Raw genomic sequence first — 22909 nt, 5'->3', positions numbered from 1 at the left:
TCAACTCTTCATGGATCTTTTCAAAGACCTGTAATTAGTGAAGTCACATGAGTTTCTGCTTTATGGATACTAATCTGGACAAAATATAAAGGCCAAATAATATTTTATAGCTTTACCTGATTATTTGCGTCAACCAACTCTTTCGGAATAGTTTTCTTTGAACCTTGAGAACTCAACTTTGGAAGCCGCATCTCTATGCTTCACTTCTCTGATAGGGCAGCCTATAAGGAATGGAGTAGTAAAATGAATGATTGTCCCCTTAATAACATTAAAAAAATACCTTAAGCTCTACATCTTTTTCATTGCACAATGAACTGAATTTATCACAATCATAAATAGCCATTTCTAAGTTTTGCTCCTCAAAAGTGAAGATATCTTTCAAGTTATCCAATTCTTTTTGCATCTTTGATTCTTGGTTTTGCTTTCCATATAAATCTTCCTGCAACTGCTCATCAATACAAAGATTACACTACAACAAATGTGATTATCAAGGACAAATAATTTTGTCATTAATAAATCATATTTCGTCACTAAAAAGCCTATGTGACGAAAAAAATTTCGTCACGCAGTCGTCCCTAAATGTGCGTCTCTAAAATTATTCAAATACTATTTAGTGCTTCGTCCCTAAAAGTATTATATTAACTACAAAAATAAGAATCGTCGCCAAATGAATAATTATTTGTAACAAATTTATTTGTCATAAAAAGTATAATTTGTTTGTGGTTAATAGTATCTTTTGTCACTAAAAAGGTTATTATTACCGACAAAATTGTATTGTTGCTAATTAATTAGTTCAAACAGTGACGACATCAATTGTCTCTAAAGTTATATGTATTTCGTAGTTGAACAAATGTAATTTCGTCACTAATGACTACTTTTTATATACAAAAATAAATTTGTCCTTAAATGTATAAATTAGGGACAAATTTATTATTCTAAAAAAGGGTAATAATTTTGTGGTTAAATCTATTCATTTTGTCAGTAAAAGTATTGTTTTTACCGACAATAGATATTGTCACTATAAATTATCATGATTAGTGACAATTATAATTGTCATAAAATAAAGAGTTAATTCGTATTCAATAAAAAAGAGGATATTGGGACAAATATATTTTTTTCACTAAATGTAGTCAACTTATGTCAAATTTATTTATTTTGTGACAAAAATATTGTCTTAAAAGCTTGATTTAGTCGTTGCTAAATGTTACCTTTAATGACAAAATCTTTTGTCACTAATTGCATTCATTGATGACGTTTAATTATTTTATATTAGTGAATTTTTTTGAAATTATAGAATTGCATAAATTAAAAATTAAATAATAAAACATGCTAGATAATAATGAAATCTGTCCATTACAATTAAAAACAACTAAAATATCTGAAGGTACTTTAACAAGCTCCATGAACTAAAGTAAAATATGTCCAATAACAAGAAAATCTAACTGAAATAGAAGAAATATTACTCCTAAACCAAGACAGAAAAGTAGAAATTTCTTCCAAAGTATCAATAATATGGTGATACTTGTCTTGCATTAGTCTTGATTCAATTCTCACCTTTTATACATGTGTAAAAGAGAGAAAAGAAATTCATATATATAGTTAATAAAAAGTAGAATCTGTAACACAATATGATTTCTCATATGTTGTAATGTGAAGCTATATATTAGCTATACATTTGCTACGATAAAACTCTCTATTTGTTTCAGGGCATAGACTTAACATATTTTAACTATATGAAATGTTTAAGCTTCTAAACTCACATCTCATAATTCAAAGAATGAAAATTTTTATTCTTCTATCTTGTAATAAGATAGACATTCCTGCTGATATCTTTTTGTCCAAACCTGTCGACTACCACATTATCTGGTAATTAACTAGTTGACTTTGCTACAAAGTAACACACCTCCAAGACAACTCTATGGAGTAATATCAACTTTAACAATAACAAGAGTATAACGGGAGTGTGTGACAACACCGGAGCATACAATAGCCCAAAATGAAGGAAAACATGATAACTTTAAAGGGGATCACTGATTGTATGATATGGAATGCAGATGCAGTGGAAAAGTATCTATGAAATATAGCCAACATGCTGACAACCTTTGAGTAAAATGGGTGAAAAGTGTGTATAAAGGGGACTGATTGGTGGGCAATATACACCTAGCAAGACAGTTGTTGGTAATGGATTCTGTGAAAATGGATGGCTCAAGGCATTAGGGAAATAGGGAACTGCACCAGTGAAACTAGTCTGCTCAAACATGTTGTCATAGTAATCTTACTCTTTTTCAGAGAGCCACATTGAAAGGGCAATCAAAGCATCAGGGAGACCCTCAACGCCTTTTCCTTTAGGAAAATAAGATGGTGCAGGATCGCAGTATGCCAACATGTTATTAAGGACAGACTTGACACAAATTGGAACAAATTTAGCTTCAGTATCTCCTTGTACCTGCTGGTTAATACTGAATTTTCTGACCTAAGCCCATATCTAACAGGGTGGTCTACGATCATTAAATCACTAGTGTGGCTCCTTCACACTTATACTAGTATGAAGAGCAAGTCAGACTCAGAATGTTGAAATGAGAGGAAGAAATCAGAATGCTATGCCAATGATATTGGAAATAATGTGTGGCTCCTTCACACTTATACTAGTATGTTTTCTCTTTCTACACTAAAACTACCCTTGTCATATGAGTTTTAAGTTATTTTTCATGTGAGGTTTGAATTAAACCATTTAGCACCAACAGTATTACAACATTAACAAAGATTAACACACAATTTTATTCTATTCTAAATTCTAATCATGATTTTGCTTCCAACAGCTATACTGAATTGTATATCTAGCACTACCAATCATACATCTAAAGGACTACTGCACTACTAGTAGAGTACAAAAGTATTCCAGTAAGCATATGAACAACTTCCTGCCAATTCTATGGCTAAGATATTAGAAACCTTTTGGAATATCTCCCAACTGTAAAACTGTTGGTTCTATGTGCTACTGATTTCCCTAAGAATACAAAGCTTTGCTATCAAGAATTAAGGAAAACCAAATTATATCATCACTAAATGACCAGATACACCCAAAGCAAGGAGTAAGAGACTGAGAAGGATAAGAATTGCAGCTCTACAATATTGATATTCTATTTCCATGATCTGAAAATCTATAAAGTAGTATAAAAAGGAGGAATCTTCTCTTTATCTCTACTTAGCTACTTGCAATGTTTCCCCTCTATAAGGTATGATAGCCTTTTCTACACTATGTCCAGTAAGATTAGGACGCACCTAGGGCGTAAAGTATATGGCATGTTCACTACTAACTTTTTTTTCTTGAGCTAAGGTATTAACGTATTAATATGATATAAATAAAATAATTGATATAAACTATAACTTTTGAAACTGGACTTTACGTTGGCGAAATAAAAATATACCTAAAGTTGGCATTCTCATGGAGCTCTGTCTCTGTTGCATCATAAAAGAAAGTATGCAAAGTTAGATACTAATGCTACATATTTATATATTTCATAAAAAAAGTAAGCAAAAATTATCACATAAGTTTGTATTACTTCTAACCTGTTAGAAGGCGATGAGCGAGCAAAACACTGCATTTTCCTAAACATTTCCTCTTGGCGTACCACAATAGTATTCAATTGAGAGTTTAATGCTTCTATTTGGGACTGCTGGTCTTGTATTTGAGTCTGCTGGTTTTCTACCACAGTTTCAGCGGCATTTAATCGATTCTGTAAATTATTTTGGGCACTAGCAGCTTCCTGTTTCGCTTTTCTGAGGGAGTCCTCTAACTCTGCCATTTTCCTTTGTGTAGCTCTTGTAGTATTAGGTTTTGGACCATAACCAAGTCCTCTTATGTACCCCGACTTTGTACCAAGTACGGTATCCACAATTTCATCAGTAGTCATGGAAGCCTCTCCCGAAGTATATAGATCTTTCAAATCTTTCATGTTGTTCTGCATAAAAATATAAATACTATTTAAAGGAGAAGACACAACTTCAGAAGAACATTAATCGAACAAACGCGTTGGATAACCATCCTTACATAGTTAGTCTCAGCCTCTAAAGATGACCATCCTTTCTTACTCTTGTAATGAGTATGCTTGTAGAACTCGATTCTGTCAGGCTCTACTTTTTCAGGTTCATTTTCACCCTGTGAAATAAGAAAAACAATTGAAATAGTACTGAAGTTTTATTAGTAAAAGAAATAAAAATAGTCTAACTTACAAGTTCAGCACGAGCCGCTACAAATGCTTTTGATCCCATGAAATGATTAGATTTAAGCTTAGTTCGATTGACCTTGTTTATGTCGCATCGTTTCTACAAAGAAAATATAAATATCATAACTTTAATAATAACGAGAATAACATGAATTTAAATTACCTTATGTTTTGGATCAATCCACATGTCACAAAGTCTATTCCAATTTTCTGGGGTCAACTCTGGCACTTCAATTTTACGAGCTTCTTCCTCTGAGTGTGCACTTTCAAACAATTGTTTTAACTTGTAGCGCCATTGTCGGCTTCTGTTTTTCAGAATATCCTCACAGCTATCTTTCACGTAATGCTCGTCCAAATTAATCTCAAACCCTCTCCTAATTTTTTTTGTTTTTGAAGAAACATACAAAACGATCAAAATCCCTTTCATATTAAAATAATAATCATCAAAGCTACTAACATACTAAATAGCTTCAAAGTGAAGTTTCCTTAGAAAGGCATAGATTGCAGTTCAAAAAAATTCTTTGCACTGATAAACATTGCTCTTAACAGCCTATCTACATACCTAAAGTCATTATTTCCTATTCCCAGCGAGGTAATGTTACAATTTGATAAGTTAAGGAGAGACTTTCTATGAAAAGGAAATAGAAAAAATCAAAAATTTCATCATATATGTGGGCTCCACATCACTCTTTCTGAATATCTTGGAAGCTTAGATATCAGAAACATAGCAGGACATAATAGAGCCCTTCTAATGAAACGGCTATGGAGGTTCAATAATGAAGACGGGTGCTCTCTGGAAAGAAGCGGTTTTTGCAAAACCTATAATACTATCACATTGGTCCACTAATGTATTCATATCTCCATATGGTGTTGGTCCATAGAAGAACATAGCAAAGCTATGGGATATTTATTAACCAGCAATGCAGCTACAAAAGAAGATAATGACATTCACATTAAAATGGTGTAAACAGAACTGTATAAAGGAAGTAGAGGAGTTGGTTGATTTCCTAGGTACTTTGTAAAGTTTAGATTTGAATCTCACTCCCCTGTAACATGTTTTTGGTGGTTGCCAGCAGTCCTAATGCTGAAGAATACAATAGTACTAATTCTCAAAAAAAAAATTGGAAGGAAAAATGGTCAGTCAAGGAACACTACTCTACAAAGTAACTTTCCTACTCTCTTCTTAATAGCCTCTAATTCAGACACTATTATCTCCCAGAACAGAAAAAATAATGCCAGGGCACCATTGTTCAAAATTGAATTTCCAAGACCGGGAACTAGATAGTTTGCTACAATTACTATCCAATCTGGATTGTTGCTGCCTTAATGATCACAACCCATACAGAAACAGAAGGTGCTTTGATGGAATATCAACTTCAATATTTTAACTTAATATAGTTAGGATAGTTTATCCCCTTTAGACTCTTATGTCAATCTTTTGGACTTTGTAAAGTCTTTAGTCATTCCATGCATAGGAGAACTATAAATGAAACTAAATATAATCACAACCATGTATAAATTTATAAGAGTGTAGAATTCTTACATGACATCTAATTAGTGCTGCATCTCTGTCCTCTCTTGTGAGTTCCTTCCACTTGTTTGGAAGCGAAATAAAATTTCGAGCAATTATCCCCAACTCATTGGATAATTTTGCCGATTGAACTGGTTTAGTTGGCCTTCCTTTACCAACTGGGATATCTATTTTCATCTTACTTCCCATAGCCTTCTTCATTTTTTCAAGACCTTTACCTCTAGTCTTGCCACGACCATTCTTGATTCTAGTAGAAGCATCTGATGAAAAAAATTGAAGACAGTTCAAAGTACCACCTAAAATCTAAAAAATATTACACGTATGGAAGAAAGGTATGAAGACTGAAACAACTAAATTTTTTGCTTTTTTGTTGTATATAAACAGACAGTTAAGTCAAACAAATTCATTGACTAAAACAAAGAGAATATACAAGAGCTAATACCATTTTTTTTATCATTCATATCATGTCTGTTGATTATAAAAGCTTCACATATTACATAAATATCATTGAGTTCCAAAGGTGTAGATCACAATACCTATCCATTTAGTAAAATGTTCAACTTGGCCAATAACTAAATAATTTAATCCTAATCAATATAATAAAATGTATTACCTGTATTAACAAGAGGAGCAGGGTTATTTAATTCATCCAGTGATTGAGTATCTGGAATAGTTTCCCCTATAAGTGTAGTTTGCTTAAAGACAAGTCCACCTGGTGCCATTGATTGGCAGAACACTATCAAAACACAGTAAGTAATTTTAGAATGTCCATAAGACATAAAATCCATTAGTTTAACAAAATTAGTTAATATAAAAGCACCAACTGTTGACAACTAAAGAAAAATCTAAAAATTTCATAAATCATCAATCTGAAAAGTCTCACTCACATTATTTATTAATAAGATTTCACTGTTCTTTCTAATAATAATTGAACTATTGAAGCATCACTAGCATATAAACGAAAAAAGTCCTTTGGATCGGCAGGCTACGACTATGATCACTATCTTTCTATGCAAAAAGTATGCCATAACTTAGGAGCACCAAAATGACTCTTTATATTTAGAGTAGCAGCGTTAGAAAGATTGGCTACAAGGGACAAACTTGATAGATGGGGATTCACATAACTTTGGAATGTCCTTTATGTGCTACTACTTTGGATAGTATTAGCCACTTCTATTTTGAATGACTTTGTTGCTATGCTGGTGTTGACCTTGAAAGAACTTATCCGTAATCCTGAAGACTTGCATCAAGAACTTGCTTGGATGACTACAAAGGAAAGGAAGAGCCCAAATGCAGTAATCTTCATAATGATAGCTGTTAGATGTGTATACCACATTTGGAAGGAAAAAAACTTGAGGGCATTCCAAGAAAGAGCTAGAGGCGCAACACTGGTATCAAGACTATCATACAAGAGGTTTGTCAAAGAGGGCATCTAAATGCAAGTGTGGAAAGAAGGCTATGAACTCTGAACTTTTACCCTGTGTATTCGCACATAACAGATATCTTTAGTTAGGCTGAAGTAAGATATTGTTGTTGATGAACTTATAGATTTATTTCCTTTTCAAATTTTGTAATTCCTACTGGTAATAAATAAAACTATTTTTTTACCAAAAAAAAACTAGCAGATTAAAGAACTAGTATAACATATAGAAGATATATATATATATATATATATATATATATATATATATATATATAAATATATATATGTGCAGGAAATGTCCAAATTTAAAGGCACAATAACTTTTCTGAGAACTTATATAAGCTAAGGTGTTAAGAAGAGGTTGTAGATCTTATAAATACCAAGCCCCGTGAATAAATGTCTATTAGTTTCAGTAAAATAATTAATTGTCCCACAGAATATTCATCTAAAATGATTTTGGTTTAGTTCTTTCAAATCCAAGGTTTCATTTCATATCCTAATTCTACATTCCAAGTTCAAGAAGCAAGTTTCACTTTATAGACTTTCATACCATGTTTTCACTACAATCCATCCTCTCTTCCCTAAAAAATCGAGGGAAAACATCAATATATGAACAAAACAGAGAAGTTGTTTCAATATAGGCCTTGAAAAATGTTATGCTTCAATAGTATGTGTCACACACCAATAATAAATATGCACACCACACAAAACGTAATATACACAGTAATTAGGGTGTTTCTAATTCAAAAACTTATAATTGACTTTTTTATCTTCTGATTGATTGTCGGACAAACACCGAGAACAATTTCCTTTATGGTTCAAAAGAAAAGTAAGTGATTTAAAGATAAATATTCATGTTATTCTGTTTAAATTACTACTTATTTCTTTATTAATTGACCACAATTTTTATTGTAGATTATGCTATTATATAATAAGGAAAAGTCAATGCCTATCCAAAAATTATATCCTTTGGCAATGGGACCTGATGTGCGTGGAAGAACACATACTGGTTGTATTGTAAATGGTGTCAGGTATCATGTTCAACGATGCGATGAATTACGTAAAAGTCAAAACTGTGGTATAGTAGTTGCAGGCTACCATGAAAATGAGGTGATTGACTTTTATGGTATTATAGTTGACATCCTTGAGTTAGAGTATGTTGAGAAAAATCGAGTTCTCCTATTTAAATGCAAGTGGCTTGATCTTCGCAAGAAAACAGGGATGCGAAAAGATAATAATTTTACGAGTATTTGTGTTAAAAGGTTTTGGTATGAACAAGACTCTTTTGTACTAGCTACTCAAGCAAAACAAGTTTTCTATATAGATGACCCAAAATTGGGGAAAATTGGCGAATTGTGCTCAAATTTCAAGATAGACACTTATATGATGTGCCAGAGAAGGAAAATTCAAAGGCAGAAAGTGCTGAGTTGCATATTGCAAATGATGAAGTGTATCAAGATATTTCACTTGAAAATAATTCAATTGTCAATGATTCGGTGGAAATACTGTGTCAACTACATAGAGATGATATTGATTCGGTTACCTTGGGTGCAAATGTAATTGAATTGGAGTCTCAAACACAACATGCAGTTGAAATTGATTACAGTGACGATGACTGTAACCAAGAGGATGACACTATAATAGAGTACATTAGTGATCATGAGGAGAATGAAGGTAATAATAGTACCAATGATGATGAAGTTGATAGCACATTTGATGGTGACGACATTGGCTTTTGATGTAACCTCATAAGAGTAAGGCCAATTACTTATTAATAGACCTTCTAAATTATGCATTTCTTCTTTGACTACTATCAACGTAACGGCCTTATCACTACAAAAAAAATTATTTTATTGAAAATAGGCGATTAAAGTCGAGTAGCTTACCAATAACTGAAATTTCATTATTTTATCTTTTTCTATGTCTTTTTGCCATTCCCTACTATTCTTTTATGTATTCAAAAGAAAAATCATTTTTTCAAAAATCATTTTTTCCCGAAATTAGTTTTTTACTTTAGAGATAGCCCCTCCTTTCTACCTTTCTAACAACTTCAGGCTGTTCTCTTTCTGTGTAGGGGTCCATATCTTTGGACTGATTGCAAACAATGCACACGAAATTGCAGGTTTGCCTCACTTTTTGTTGCTACTTATATCTAATTTAGTGAATTAGTTAACTATTCTAATGTTATTACCTATCAAGAGGTGGTGTATGTTCCCAAATGCTCCCCTGCTTTATATACAATTAATGCACCTATTCACCCATAATATGTGTTTTTTCCTAGATAATTGTCGTAATAATTTTCCAGCATAAGCCTCACTCCATTTCCTACTTCCTTTAATGTTAAGCCCTCCATATTTCTTGAGAGTAAATAACCCTTCCCAGGCCACTATGGACTAATCCCAAGTAATTTCATTTTGTTGTGTGGTCGAATGACACGTAAGCAAGCATCAGAATTGAAGGTGTGAGTGAGCCCTACTTGAAGCTTTGACCTTCTTCAATGGAGTCTTGAGTTGAGAGAGTTTATGATTTGATTTAGTGTGTTGAGTTAGAATGACTTAGGTTAATGGGTTGGGGTCTTATAGTTGGGTTTAGTTAGGTAATTAACTCACTAACAAACCCCCTTAACCCCTAGTTAAATAACTAACTCGAAAGTCAACTCCCAAGTAATAACTAAAAATCTGAAAACTGGCAGCATCTATGTTGGCCATCCACGGACCGTCAATTGATTAATGGTCTGTGGTTTGGTCTCGTGGTTTGGATCTGGGAGTGTAAATGTTGTAGGTCTCTAAAAAAACTAAGTATGGACTGACGTTCATGATTGACGGGGCGTCAATTCATTGATGGGGCGTCAATGGCCATCCGTAGGCCACCTCCAAAAAGCTGTTTTCTTGCAACTGTTTGGGGGACTGTTTTGGGGGTCTAGTTTCCAAACGATTCCATGGTTTAGTTTAGGGTCTTTTTAGCTTAAAAGGGTCATTAACTAACCAACTAAACAACCTCATAAGCCCTTAATCAATCAATCAACTAAACTCCAAAACACAAACCTAAAACTAGAGGGCTGGAAAGTTAGCAGCACCTACGCTTGCCCATCCACAGACCGTGGATGGGTTCATGTGGCGTGGACTGCCTTCGTGGTTCTTGACTGAGGCTTCCCTGTTGTAGGGAACCAAGTCTTGATGCAGGCCTGATCCACGAACCCAATCCACGGGGCGGGGAACAATTGACGGCTTGTCAATGGCCTTCGTAGGCAAAGCTGTTTTTGACAGCTTTTGGCCAAACACTTGGGTCCTCCTCAAGGACCCCTTGGGTGGTCCTTGGGGGTCGTACCTGGACGTTTTGACTTTAAAAACATTATTTTACCTATTTAAAACTTTTTTACAAGATTAGACCATCATATGACACCCCCAAGCCTTCCCAAGGCCTAAGAACACCTACTAGTTCAATTTCACTAGTTTCCGGATGTCATGGTCGTTTCTTGACGTTTAGACTCTTAACTCTTCCAAACTAAGTTAATTACATTAGTTTAGGTCTAGAAACATCATTTTAACTATTTTTAAGTCATTAATCATAAAGTAAGGCTCTAGCTTAGGTCATTGAATTTCCGGGGAGTTTCATGTTATCATTTATAAAAAGGGCATTTATTTCATGACATCTTCTAATTATCATATTAACATGTTTTTGACTTTTGTTTATTAGAAATGTTGTAGTTAAATGTTATTACTCATTGAGCTGGTGATTTACTCCCCACTTTTTTTTGTTGCACAGATCACAGGTGACGTCGACAAGACTTTAGCTATAGTGTACGAGTTGACAAATCTATAGTTCACGGGGATTGCTTTGTGTGGACAAGAAGTTGTTTATTTACTACCACCCTTTTCTTTTGAACTCTTAGAGTCGCTTTGTTAATCATTTCACTAGTGTCATGCGTAATTTTCCATTATTGGAAACTTGAAATAGTATTAGACTTCTTTTCGTATTTGGAGATGGATTTAGTATTATTATATTGTTGATGCATGTTATGGCTTGCTTTTTTTAGCGATATTGGTTGGATATGTTATTGATTTTTGAGACAGGAATTTTTTTTCATAGGCCCAAAAACAGGGGAAGCTTTGTCCAATTTTTTGTAAATTTTCATCAAGGCTTGCCTTTAGCATCCCACCATTTAACATCGGTCATGATCCTGAATTGAATTGTAACACAAGTGATGCAACTAATGAATGCATATCATCCATGGACACAAGAAGATCATTTGTGTGTAGTAATCTTAAGGAAATCATAAAAATATTTTATAATTGGATTAGATATTATGACAATGTGATTGTGCAGTTTAATAAATATTAGAATGGTTGGAGTGAATATTGTGTTTAATTTAGTTTGTAAGACTAAAGATAATGCTTTGGGATGATACTTGTTAAATATGGTGAAATTTTATTTTTAATAGGTATTTTTTATTTTTTTATGACGTATATATGTTAATTATAATAGTTGCTAAATGGCACAAATTGATTGTGGCTATACTTATTGTGGGAGTTCTACAAACTATCGTAACAATAAGTTGTGGGTATTACTATTCACTGACCTTTTTACTGCATTATAAAAATTAATGGTTTTCATTTTTATTTTATTGTAATACAACTTAAAAATATGCATATGACTTTTATTAGCTGCAATTGTTCCAACGGATCTTGATATATACCTTTTCATTGAGTCCATAATTGCACTATTCCACTTGAAAATTTAGGTTGTAGCCATTTGAACATATTGTTTTGTGACAATTTTTTTAAAACTAAATTGTAGGTTAAATAGAGACAATAATACGATTGTCACTAATTGTTTGAATTATTAGTGACAAAAATTACAGTCACAATTGAATATAAAATTTTGTTGCTAAAGTTTACTATGATTAACTACAAATTCTAGTTCGTCACCTGTTGTCAATATATTTTTCTGACAAAGTTTTTCATATCTAAAATCTAACTAATTTTAGGACAAAAAATGATTTGTCACTAATGAATCAATATATATTTTCGTGACGAAAAAAATTTGTATCCAAAATTTATCTAGTTTTAGGACAAAAAATGATTTGTCACTAATATATCAATGTACTTTTTGCGACAAAAAATTTTTGTATACAAAATTTAACTAATTTTAGGACAAACATGGTTTGTCACTGATGTGTCAATATATTTTTTGTGACAAAAAATTTTCGTATTCAAAATTTCCCTAAATTAGGGACAAAAAATGATTTGTCACTAATTGAGAATATCATTAATGACAAAATAATGTGTCACTGGTGACTTCAAATTCGTGGCTAATAGTACTCAACAAATGGCGCCAATTTACTTTTTGGTGGGAAACTCAATTGGACAAAACTTCGCCACGAATTTTTGTGTTTCGTCACTAATAATATAAGCCTCATGTATTTAACCACAAAATTTAATTTTTGTCACTAAAAGTGAATAATTAGTGACAAATTTCATGCCGTAGCTAAAAATTTCGTAGCTATATATCACATTTGTTGTAGTGTTATAAGCTTGAAGTAAACATATATCTAAAATATATTTATTACATATTGTGTTTTTTTGTTGTAATTAAAATGATAGATGGATATGCATAGAGATACAACTGACACAAGGAGAGGAAAAATCTATTCCAATAATAATATAGGAAGTCAATGTTAACAATAAAGAACAATCTTTATTTTCATCTAATTACCAGCAACATATACTTGTAAACAAAAACAAATTTTCAGCAACATATACTATTTTCATCTAATTACCAGATGTGATGCTCGAACAAACTAACAACATATGTTTTGAGATCAATGAGCAATACCCGACAATAGCACTAGTTCAACATGTAATAATAATAGTAATTAGAGTTTGCTTACCTAGAGAGGTAGGAGGACTAAACATCCTAGATGTAGCCTATTGGAACAAGATAGCTATATGCAAGTTGCTATGAAATTTGTGCTATAAAAAAGATAAGTTATGGGTCAAGTGGGCCACTTCTATTACATAAAGGACAATTCTATCTGGAAATGCATGCCAAAACAGGCTTCATAGGTGGTGCAGAAGATTTTTCAAGCAAAGAAATATCTGGAGGAAGCGGACATAAGGGAGGTGGAGCTTGCAGCAATGGATGCATTTTCCATTAAAAAGATGTATGTGTGATTGAGAGGTAATTTCCAAGTGGTAGAGTGGTGGAAACTGATTCACAATAACAAGGGTTCCCCAAAAGGTAATCAGGAAAATAATCCAAGAAGTTGTGTTCAGAGGATCATATCAAGCACGCCTACCAGCAGCCAATGCAAGTCTAAATTTTTACCCTTGAGAATATAAAAAATAGATATGAGACATTTACTTACCCAATTGTTATTCATTAGACTTGCAGAACTTGTCTCTTTAGAATTAGTTGAAGTTGTAATGATATTGAAAATCGAAGCAGGAAGGCCATTCTATTAAATATGGTACAAATTAATAACTTAGTATGTCGATAAAAGAAGAATAGAACGAGGAAGAGGCGAAGATGTATAGTGAGAGTGAAAAAAATTTAAGTAGTAATGTAGTATCTACAAATTTAGCGATGTATACTATAAACAAATACCTTGGGATTCTGCAAATGATATACTAGCGCCATCATGCTCTCTTTTAACAATTTTTGGTCATGCACTAAACTAACTTCCATTACTTCTCGGTTTTTTCGCTCCTCTTCAAGTTGATTCTTAACTTCCATTAGCTTGCTTTCTACACTCTCTCGTTTACAACGTTCTTCTTCTGCTTCCTTTTGTTGTGCTTGAAGTTGTTCTTGAATTTCATTTCTAGATATTCTACTTGCTGACTTAATTCCAGATCCTTGACCAAGAATGTACTTTGATTTTTCTCCCATTATTTGCACAAATACAACATTAATAATAGGATCCACATCCGTACCCTCTTCAATTTATTAGAATTTTAAGCAACAACATCTTTCACTTTATCCTACAAAAAAGGTTATACTAACTCTCCATATTTATTTGAATAAACTCATTCTATGAATAAAGGTAAAAGAAAAAGTACATTCACTTCAGCAGAAGCATTAGTAACCCATTGCCCATTTGGCTTCATGTGAGTTATTTCCCAAAGTTGTTGAAAACTCGGCTCCTTTTCAGTGGTTGTGTCCCTCTGTCAAAACAAATGAAATTATGTTATTGTTGAAATTGTAACAATAATCGATCAAAAGAATTTACATATATCTCACCGCTTCATAAGACACTTTCTGCTGCAAATATGATTCACTTCTTGTTTTGCCTTGTTATTTTTGTTTCTTTCACTCATTTTCTACATTGATTATGAGTTTAGAAAATTATTTTGATATAAGTATATAACAAGTCAAAAAAGGAAACAAACAATATAAAAGGTTATTGAAAGGGTAAGATGGAGTGTCATCAACACATGGAGAAGATTACTAAAAGGGTAAGTAATGCTTATGCTAGGAAGTTCTCTTATGCAGGAAGACTACAAATAGTCAATGTTGTTTTCTTTTTGATATTTAAATTTTGGGGTGGAGTCTTTATCTTACCTCAAAGAGTACTCAAGGCTATGGATAGAAAATGCAAAGATTTTATATGGGGTAGTAGTGCAGATCACAGAGAAAGGCACCTATGGTTGCCTGGGACAAGGTGTGCCTCCCAAAGAAATTCGGAGGACTAAATGTTAAGGGATGCAGAAACTGGAATGAAGCTTCAGTTGGCAAGTTATTATGGCAGGTTTCGGAGAAGCAAGACATTCTCTAGGTAAAAATGGGTACATGGAGTGTATATAAAGCAACATATAAATATTAGGAATCACATTCCTACTGACTGTAGTTGGTACTGGAGGAAGTTGACCTCTCTGAAAACCATAAGATGGCAGATTGGTACAAAAATGACAAGTAGAAGTTGACAAAAAGTGGCACTTATTCAGTCACAAGGAGCTATAATGCACTGATAGGGGCTCAAACCACAGGCTGTGGGAAGCAAATCTTATATGGACAAAAATTTGCAGCCAAAACATAGATTTATCTTATGGTTAGCAAATCAGAACAGACTGCTTACCAAGTCTAGAATGATGCGAGTGAACATTCATGTGGAGGATGCAAAGTGTTGTCTCTGTTTGGTAGGGGTAGTAGCAACTCCTCAACACCTATTCTCCGAGTGTGACTGGATTACTGCAGTTCGACATGATCTGACAAACTGGACAGAGGTCTAAATGGTTCAGAAGGATTTGAAATGGCTGAAATAAGGGGGATGGAAGCAAATAAAAAATTTGCTGGCAATATGGGAGGCAATGATCTATCACACATGGAAAGCAAGAAATTGAAAGATTTTTCAAAGCATAGATGTGAGTACAAGTTTTGCAATTGTATAAATACAGAAAGAAGTGAGAGCTCAAATAGCCATTCTCCAGAACACAAGGTATCAGATTCTGTTGAGAAGACTAATTAGAGAGCAAATAGGTTAGATCAAAAGAATGAATTTGTTTGTATTTGGTAATAGCTTATGTTTTATTTTCCTTGAATAACTTTGATTGAGACCTGGATAGTCCTAAACCTCTTCTTGGAGGTGGTTGGGACAAGAGGTGCTCTTTAGGTTGTAAATTTGAATTTTTCATGTTGGAGTAATAGTAGTATTCACAGTTATTACCAAAAAAAATATAAAATGTTAAAATTTTTCACTTTTAACTACCTTAAAATCATCAGAGCTGAAGTAGTCTACCAAGAATTTCCATTCAGCTTCATTAACATCTGTTGGTATGTTTTGCAGACTCTCCTCTTTTGTAGCAAATTTCTTGAAATGGTCATGGTGTCTACTCTGACGATATTGATACAAATTTTTTACCGTTTGAAGAATGGTATCCCGATTGTGTTGTATGTTCGTAAGCTGAAAGGTGTCCTGCAATCAAAATAGTATAAATAATTAGGCTAAATAAAATGTGTCTTAGTTAGTTTCCAACCCAACTGTAGTTCTCAAAAGTTCAACATCTGCTATATCAAATTTATTGCTCAAATCTTTTCATAAGCTATAAGCTCTTTGATTCTCCTTGACCATTGATTGGATTCAACACATACTAGAACAATATTAGTGTAATGATCCTCGAGGTAATTTTTGTGTTTTTGGCATGCTTTTGCTACTTTACCCCTTCCCGTAGTTTCTTTATGGCTTTTATAAGGTGTTGGGTTGTATGGCATGCTTTCCTAAGTGTTCGGTTTAGTTTGGTGCGAGTTTTTGAGTTTTGGAGGCTTAATGCTTGAAAGAGTTGACTTCAGTCAACATTCGGAGATTCGGATGTCGAATTAGAATTCTATCGGTTCCATCAGCTTCAAAAGGGTCATTTTAGTCTAGTGTAATAATCGGTTCGGATTTTGAGGCTTTTATTTGGATTTAGTGTAATTAGGCATTTTGGCTTTGGAGTTTTACGAAAAAATTTCCTTCGGTCAGCTTTCTTATTAAAAACGCTCCGAATGGAATTTCGTTAGCGCGGTTAGCTCTAGAACGCCGAATTTCATCTACAACGACCTTTGATTCGGTTCCTGAGGCAGCTAGGATGATTTTGTGGCATTTAGCGTTTTGTTTGGTAATTCATTATAACTATTGACTGGGTCATTGTTGGTGCAACACTGAATGCAGGAGGCCACAATATTAGACCTCCAGTCGCACTTCAAAAATGCAGAAAAGTACTATAAAATAATTTTAACAAGGCTGTCTCATGGACATGGGTGTCTGAAATGAGTTGGTGTTGTTCTTTTGGCTATGGTCGTGGGAGATGCTATCGTTTCACAGATTAGGAGGGTTGAGATTGGAACAAGTTAACAATTTTTCATAATGCCCCACAGTTCCTCTAAGTAATCTGCACATGCAGTGTTCTTTTTTAACAGTTAATGGTCTCAACATCAACTGGAAATATTTGTTCACAAAACTTGGAAGTAACTTTGGAGAAACAAGTAGCTACTGATCCGGAATTTGGAGATATAGTTGAACATCCTCTATTGATATCTAACTTATTAGAGGTAGTACTATGGTTTATTTCATGCTATCACGATTCCTAAGTTCATTTACAGTTGATCAACTAATGAATTATTATTTTTTAAAAACAGGTTGTGATGGAAAAATGTAAGATTTCCAACAGTCTTTTCTCGAGCCACAGTTGAAAATAAATAATGAAGAAGCTGACAAATTTCATTTGATGAGATATAGAGATAAACAAGAGAGAAAAATATGCCATAGATACAAAATTGGCGAGGAATACATTAAACAAATGATCAAATGCTAGAAGAAACACTACATTATAGATCATTTATTGCTTGTGGATGGAACGTAGCTGCGAGATCTTTCAAAATAAACAGACATCTGAGGAGAGTATTATTAGACGTATCATTCGAGATATACATGGAAAAGGATCTTAGCATGCTAGATTAGGTGGAAAACTACAACAACTTAATGTATATCCTTAAGCATAGGGATAGTTACTAGAATGTGATGTTTGGTAGAGCTTAGGGTTGCTTGTCCAAGCCTACTGGATGGTTTTGTCTTGAATTGTTCACTTTGGTATTAAAATTTACTTACCAAAAAAAAAGAAACTATCAAAGTTAATAGAGGTCTCAGACAGGGCTCCAAGCAAACCTAATCTCAAACAGGGCTCTAGGTTAGAGGAGATGAAACAAAATCACAGCTAAAATAACCACATGGATCGGTGAACTTCTTCGACGAGATAAAAGAGACAGAGAACTACATTACTAGAAATACCATTACTGAACATTTACCATTTCAACAACAACATCAAAAAGATAGAGAGAGCTAGAAAACCAGAAACACTACTATGGACCATTTACCATTTCAACAAAAGAAGACGACAGAGAGCAACGATAATAAGAAACACAACTAATGATTTAGGCATTGTCTATCTATCAACAACTAGCTTAAACTTTCAATTTCAAGTTATGAATAACACAAATCTTGTTAATGGTTATCATTTAGAAAATGATCAGATCCTAGAAAAAAAAGAAAAATAACATTGAAGGATCAGTTGTTGCACATTACAATGCATAAGAAGGCCAAGTACTAACCATTTACCAATTCAACGAACAAAGTAGTCACAAAGCTATGACGATAATCAGAATTACAACTATAATGCAAAAGAAAGCCAAATAGCTGAACTTCTTCGACAAGACAGAAGAGACAGAGAACTAGATAATCAGAAATATCATTACTAACCATTTACTATTTCAACCAAAAAAAAAGACAAAGAGCAAAGTACATTACCAGCATATAAGCAACAATCCTATCTTTGCTAGATCAGGAACTCCCTTCCAATTCTTGACGTCATGTGTAGCATTGTGGAGAACTTTCACTGAGAGCTCGGTAATAAATTTTTTAGCTCCAGGACCTACCGCAGCTGTTCGATCTAGTGGGATAATCACCTTCAATTTTCCATTGTCATTTTCTTTACGTTTCTTTTGGGTTGAAAGCCCTGTTGTCTTTCCTCTTCCCTTTCTCTTTTTTTCTTTAACAATACATAAAGATATTAAAATATATATAAATATAACATATATGATGTAGAGATTTTGAAGAGATTCAATTTAACAAACGGATAAACTTACCTTGATGTGGGATTGCACCTACATCGGCAGTTTCACTATCATTAGAAATATGCATATTTTGCATCATGATTGGCTGCAACCACAATATCAAGAAACCCAGTAAAATCCCACTACCTGATTAGCTGCAACATACTATAATATTATATAAGACTAGTCAAAAGTACAAATCATGAAAGTAAAATATAACAATTGATAAACAAATAATGTTCAAAAATCGAGAGAAACCAATAAAGCTTCTAAGCAAGAAGATAAATAAATATGGGAAAAGTAGAAAATAGAAATTAACTATTTCGGTAAGGTGAAAAACAAAACTTCTACGGTTTATCTTGATGACAAGTTGAAAATCAAAACCAATCATCATCCTCAACTTCATCATATTCACTAGTATCTTCATCTGTTGCAGAATCACTGAAGTCATCTACATTTTCATGATCAGGCTTATCTACAACTACTAAGTCTACTTCTTCCTCGTTATTGAGAGAAGGTGCTTCAACACTCACTCCATCAATGTCTTCTCTTTCTATTCTGATGTTATCATTCTCCAAATCTACTTCTTGATTTGTTTCTCCTCTTTCAACTAAGTCAATCAGTTGGTATGGTTCCATTTCATGTTTTTATTTAGGAAGATCATACAAATTTCGTGGTCTTACCCTTATCACTGAATGCCATTTTTCACTTTGACCATGTTTCACATAATACACTGATTGAGCCTGTGAGCCTAGAATGAATGGATCACTTGTGTAATGAAGTCATGTTATATCTACACAAACAAATTCATATTCATCTTTTTTGTAACCTCTACTTTGACTACGACCTTGAGGAGGAACTTCAAATCAGTCACATTGAAATAATATAACTTATTTATTGTTCATATATTGGATCTCTAAAATTCTTCTTATCCTTCCAAAATAATCAACATTTCCTGTATGTTCATCACTCTTCACAACCACACCACTATTTTGAGTTTTCAAACCTAGCTCATATTCCATTGTTCGAAATCGAGAATCATTCAAGATATATCCTCTATAACAAAAACCTCGAAGATCTGGAGATCTTGCCAAAATTAGTAATTCTTCAGTAATTCGGTTATCATCATTTTCCTTTAATTCTATCACCTGTAGTATTTTTATTACAATATCACAAATAAAATTAATGTTATTTTAAAAAATAAATTTACAAATCATCAAATGAAAGATTTTACCTTTTTTTCAAACCATAAAGGAAATTCTTCCTTGTGTCTCTTTGCTATATTTCTATTATTCTCCTTTGTTAAAATATCTAAATGTTCCCTATATGTGGAGGTTTTGAAAAAAAATTCAAAAAAGTAATAAAAATCCGACACAATTGTTAAGTGTTTGTAAGAAAATGATGTAAAGGTGAAAAATATCTTACTCAATCTAAGGTTTGACTTCCTCACAATTTTGGAGATTGTAAAAATGAGCCTGATTGATTTCAGAAGTATTCATATTTGTCCAATTACCCCCTGCTTGTGGTTTACCATGACAATTAAATATAGATAAGCTATTGTGATCAGTGTTAGAAGAATTAGAATTCCTATTTGGACGATTTTGCTTTGTTTCCATATCACTCAAATATCTAGAGAACAATGTAATGCACTTCCCTGCAATATGACCCTCATCAATTGATCCTTCTACACGATAGTTGTTGTGTACATAACCTTTCAAGGTTCGCAAAAATCTATGAACAAAATATTAATATTTTAATAAATTTAAATTAAAAGAATAGATTTAAAAAGTAAGAAACCAACCTTTCGATGTAATACATCCATCGAAATTGAACAGGACCACCCAACTTCGCCTCATTTGCCAAATGAATTGCCAAATGAAACATAACATCAAAGAACGTCGGCATGAACACACGTTCTAATATACATAATGTCATTCGTATGCTTTTATCTAGCTGTTCTAGCTTCTCCACAGATAACTCTTTAGAACACAAATCATTAAAGAACAATGACAATTCAATTAATGGGTCATGTGCATCTTTTGGTAAAATTTCTTTAATGATAAGTGGTACAATACGCTGAAAAAGAACATGATGATCATGACTTTTAAGCCCAAAAATTTTAGCTTCCTTGATATAACGACTGATTTTAGAAGCGTAAGCATCGGGAAACTTAATTTCTTTGATAAGCTGACAAAATTGAATCCTTTTCGCTTTAGACATTGTATAACTTGCTGGAGGAAGTATGTATTTATCCCCAATTTTTATGGGATGGAGGGACTTTTTGATCTTCATTTCTTGTAAGTCCAATCAAGATTTCAGGGTGTCCTTTGTTTTTCCTTCAATATCCAACAACGTACCTAACACACTTTCACTAATATTCTTTTTCAATGTGCTTCACATCCAAATTATGTCTCAACAATAAAGTCTTCCAATATGGGAGTTCAAAGAATATACTTTTTTTTTTCCAATTATCATATCTTTCAGTATCTCGTTTTCTTTTTCTGGTGTTGTCATTGACTGATCTTTTTGAAGAGGTATTAAGTTGCACAAGCACATCTTCACCACTCAAAGCATGTGGTGCAATTCTTTCTTCCTTTGTGTTATCGAAAAAACTTTTATTCCGACGATAAGGATGATTCATCTCCAAGAACCTACGATGACCCATATAGCATTGCTTTCGACCATGTTTCAAGTAAGCAGAACAAGTATGCACATGACAAACTGGACAAGTTAATTTACCTTTAGTGCTCCAACCAGATAAAATACCATAAGCAGGAAAATCATTGATCGTCCACAACAAAGAAGCATGTAATTGAAATTTTTGTTTCATAAAAGCATCATAAGTCTCAATTCCATCCCCCCCATAAGATTTTCAAATCATCAATCAAAGGTTGGAGATGCACATCAATATCCATAGCAAGACCTTTTTGTCCAGGAATAAGTAAAGACAACAAAAGATTAGATTGTTTCATGCATAGCAATAGGGGAAGATTATATGGAATCAAGATAACTGGCCACATGCTATATGAATTACTCATTGAACCAAAATGATTAAAACCATCTGAAGCAAGTCCAAGTCTTACACTACGAGGATCTGAAGCAAAATTTGGATATTTTTCATCAAAACTTTTCCATGCCAATGAGTCAGCAAGATGTCGTAACACTCCATCATCAACTCGTTCATCCTTATGCCACCTCATTTCTTTTGCGGTTCCTTTTGTCATAAACAATCGTTGTAATCTAGGTATAATAGGAAAGTATCTAAGAATCTTTCTAGAAATTGCTTTCTTTTTGTTATTCAAATTACCTGAAGCAACCTCGCTATTGACATCTTTTCCTTTTCTCATTGTCCATCTTTTTTCATCACATTTAGGACATTGTTCAAGATCCGCATATTCCTTTCTATATAAGATACAATTATTAACGCATGCATCTATCTTCACATAATCTAAACCCAAATCTTTTGTTATCTTTTGAACTTCATAAATAGAATCTGGGAGCACATTTTCTTTAGGTAAAGCATCACTAAGTAATTTCAACAAACAGTCAAATGAAGTATTACTCCATCCATGCATACACTTCATTTGAAAAAGACGCACTATAAAAGAGAGTTTGGAGTACTTCTCACAACTTGGATACAATCGATTTTCTGCATCCTTCATTAACTTATGGAATCTCTTAGCTTCTTTATTTGGCTCTTCGTGCGGTGGCTCAGTTGTCTCATTAAAGTCATAACTAGTATTGGGAACACCATGATATATATCATGCAACATTTCATAAATTGGAGCATCATCATTTTCTAAATTTGAATCTTCACTAATATTTGTTTCATCATCTGAAGATAGATCTAGTTCACCATGATGAATCCACTTTTTATAAGTTTGATTCATTCCCAACCTACATAAATCTATTCTCACTTCATCGTGCGTTTTCCAAAGAACATTATTGCATTTTATGCACGGATGTTGAATTCTTAGACCAACCTCAAGATTAGAAAATGCAAAATTCAAAAATTGCTCCACACCATTTAAATATTGCGGTAACACTCTATTTCCAATAAGTATCCAACTTTTATCCATTATATACTTACCTACAACAATTTTAAATCAATTAATATAAATTTATATGATTTTTTAATAAAAAAAT

The 22909-nt window shown here is 33.2% G+C and overlaps 1 pseudogene; it reads right to left on the bottom strand.

Moving 5' to 3' along the window:
• Positions 1-19401, bottom strand: LOC125834466 (uncharacterized; annotated as a pseudogene).
• Between the last annotated feature and the right edge of the window lie 3508 nt (positions 19402-22909).

This window comes from Solanum verrucosum, unplaced genomic scaffold (assembly GCF_900185275.1).
Source record: "Solanum verrucosum unplaced genomic scaffold, falcon-dt-bn FXZP01000223.1, whole genome shotgun sequence".
In the NCBI taxonomy this organism is placed as follows: domain Eukaryota; kingdom Viridiplantae; phylum Streptophyta; class Magnoliopsida; order Solanales; family Solanaceae; genus Solanum; species Solanum verrucosum.
This window is presented reverse-complemented; position numbering and strand designations above follow the sequence as displayed.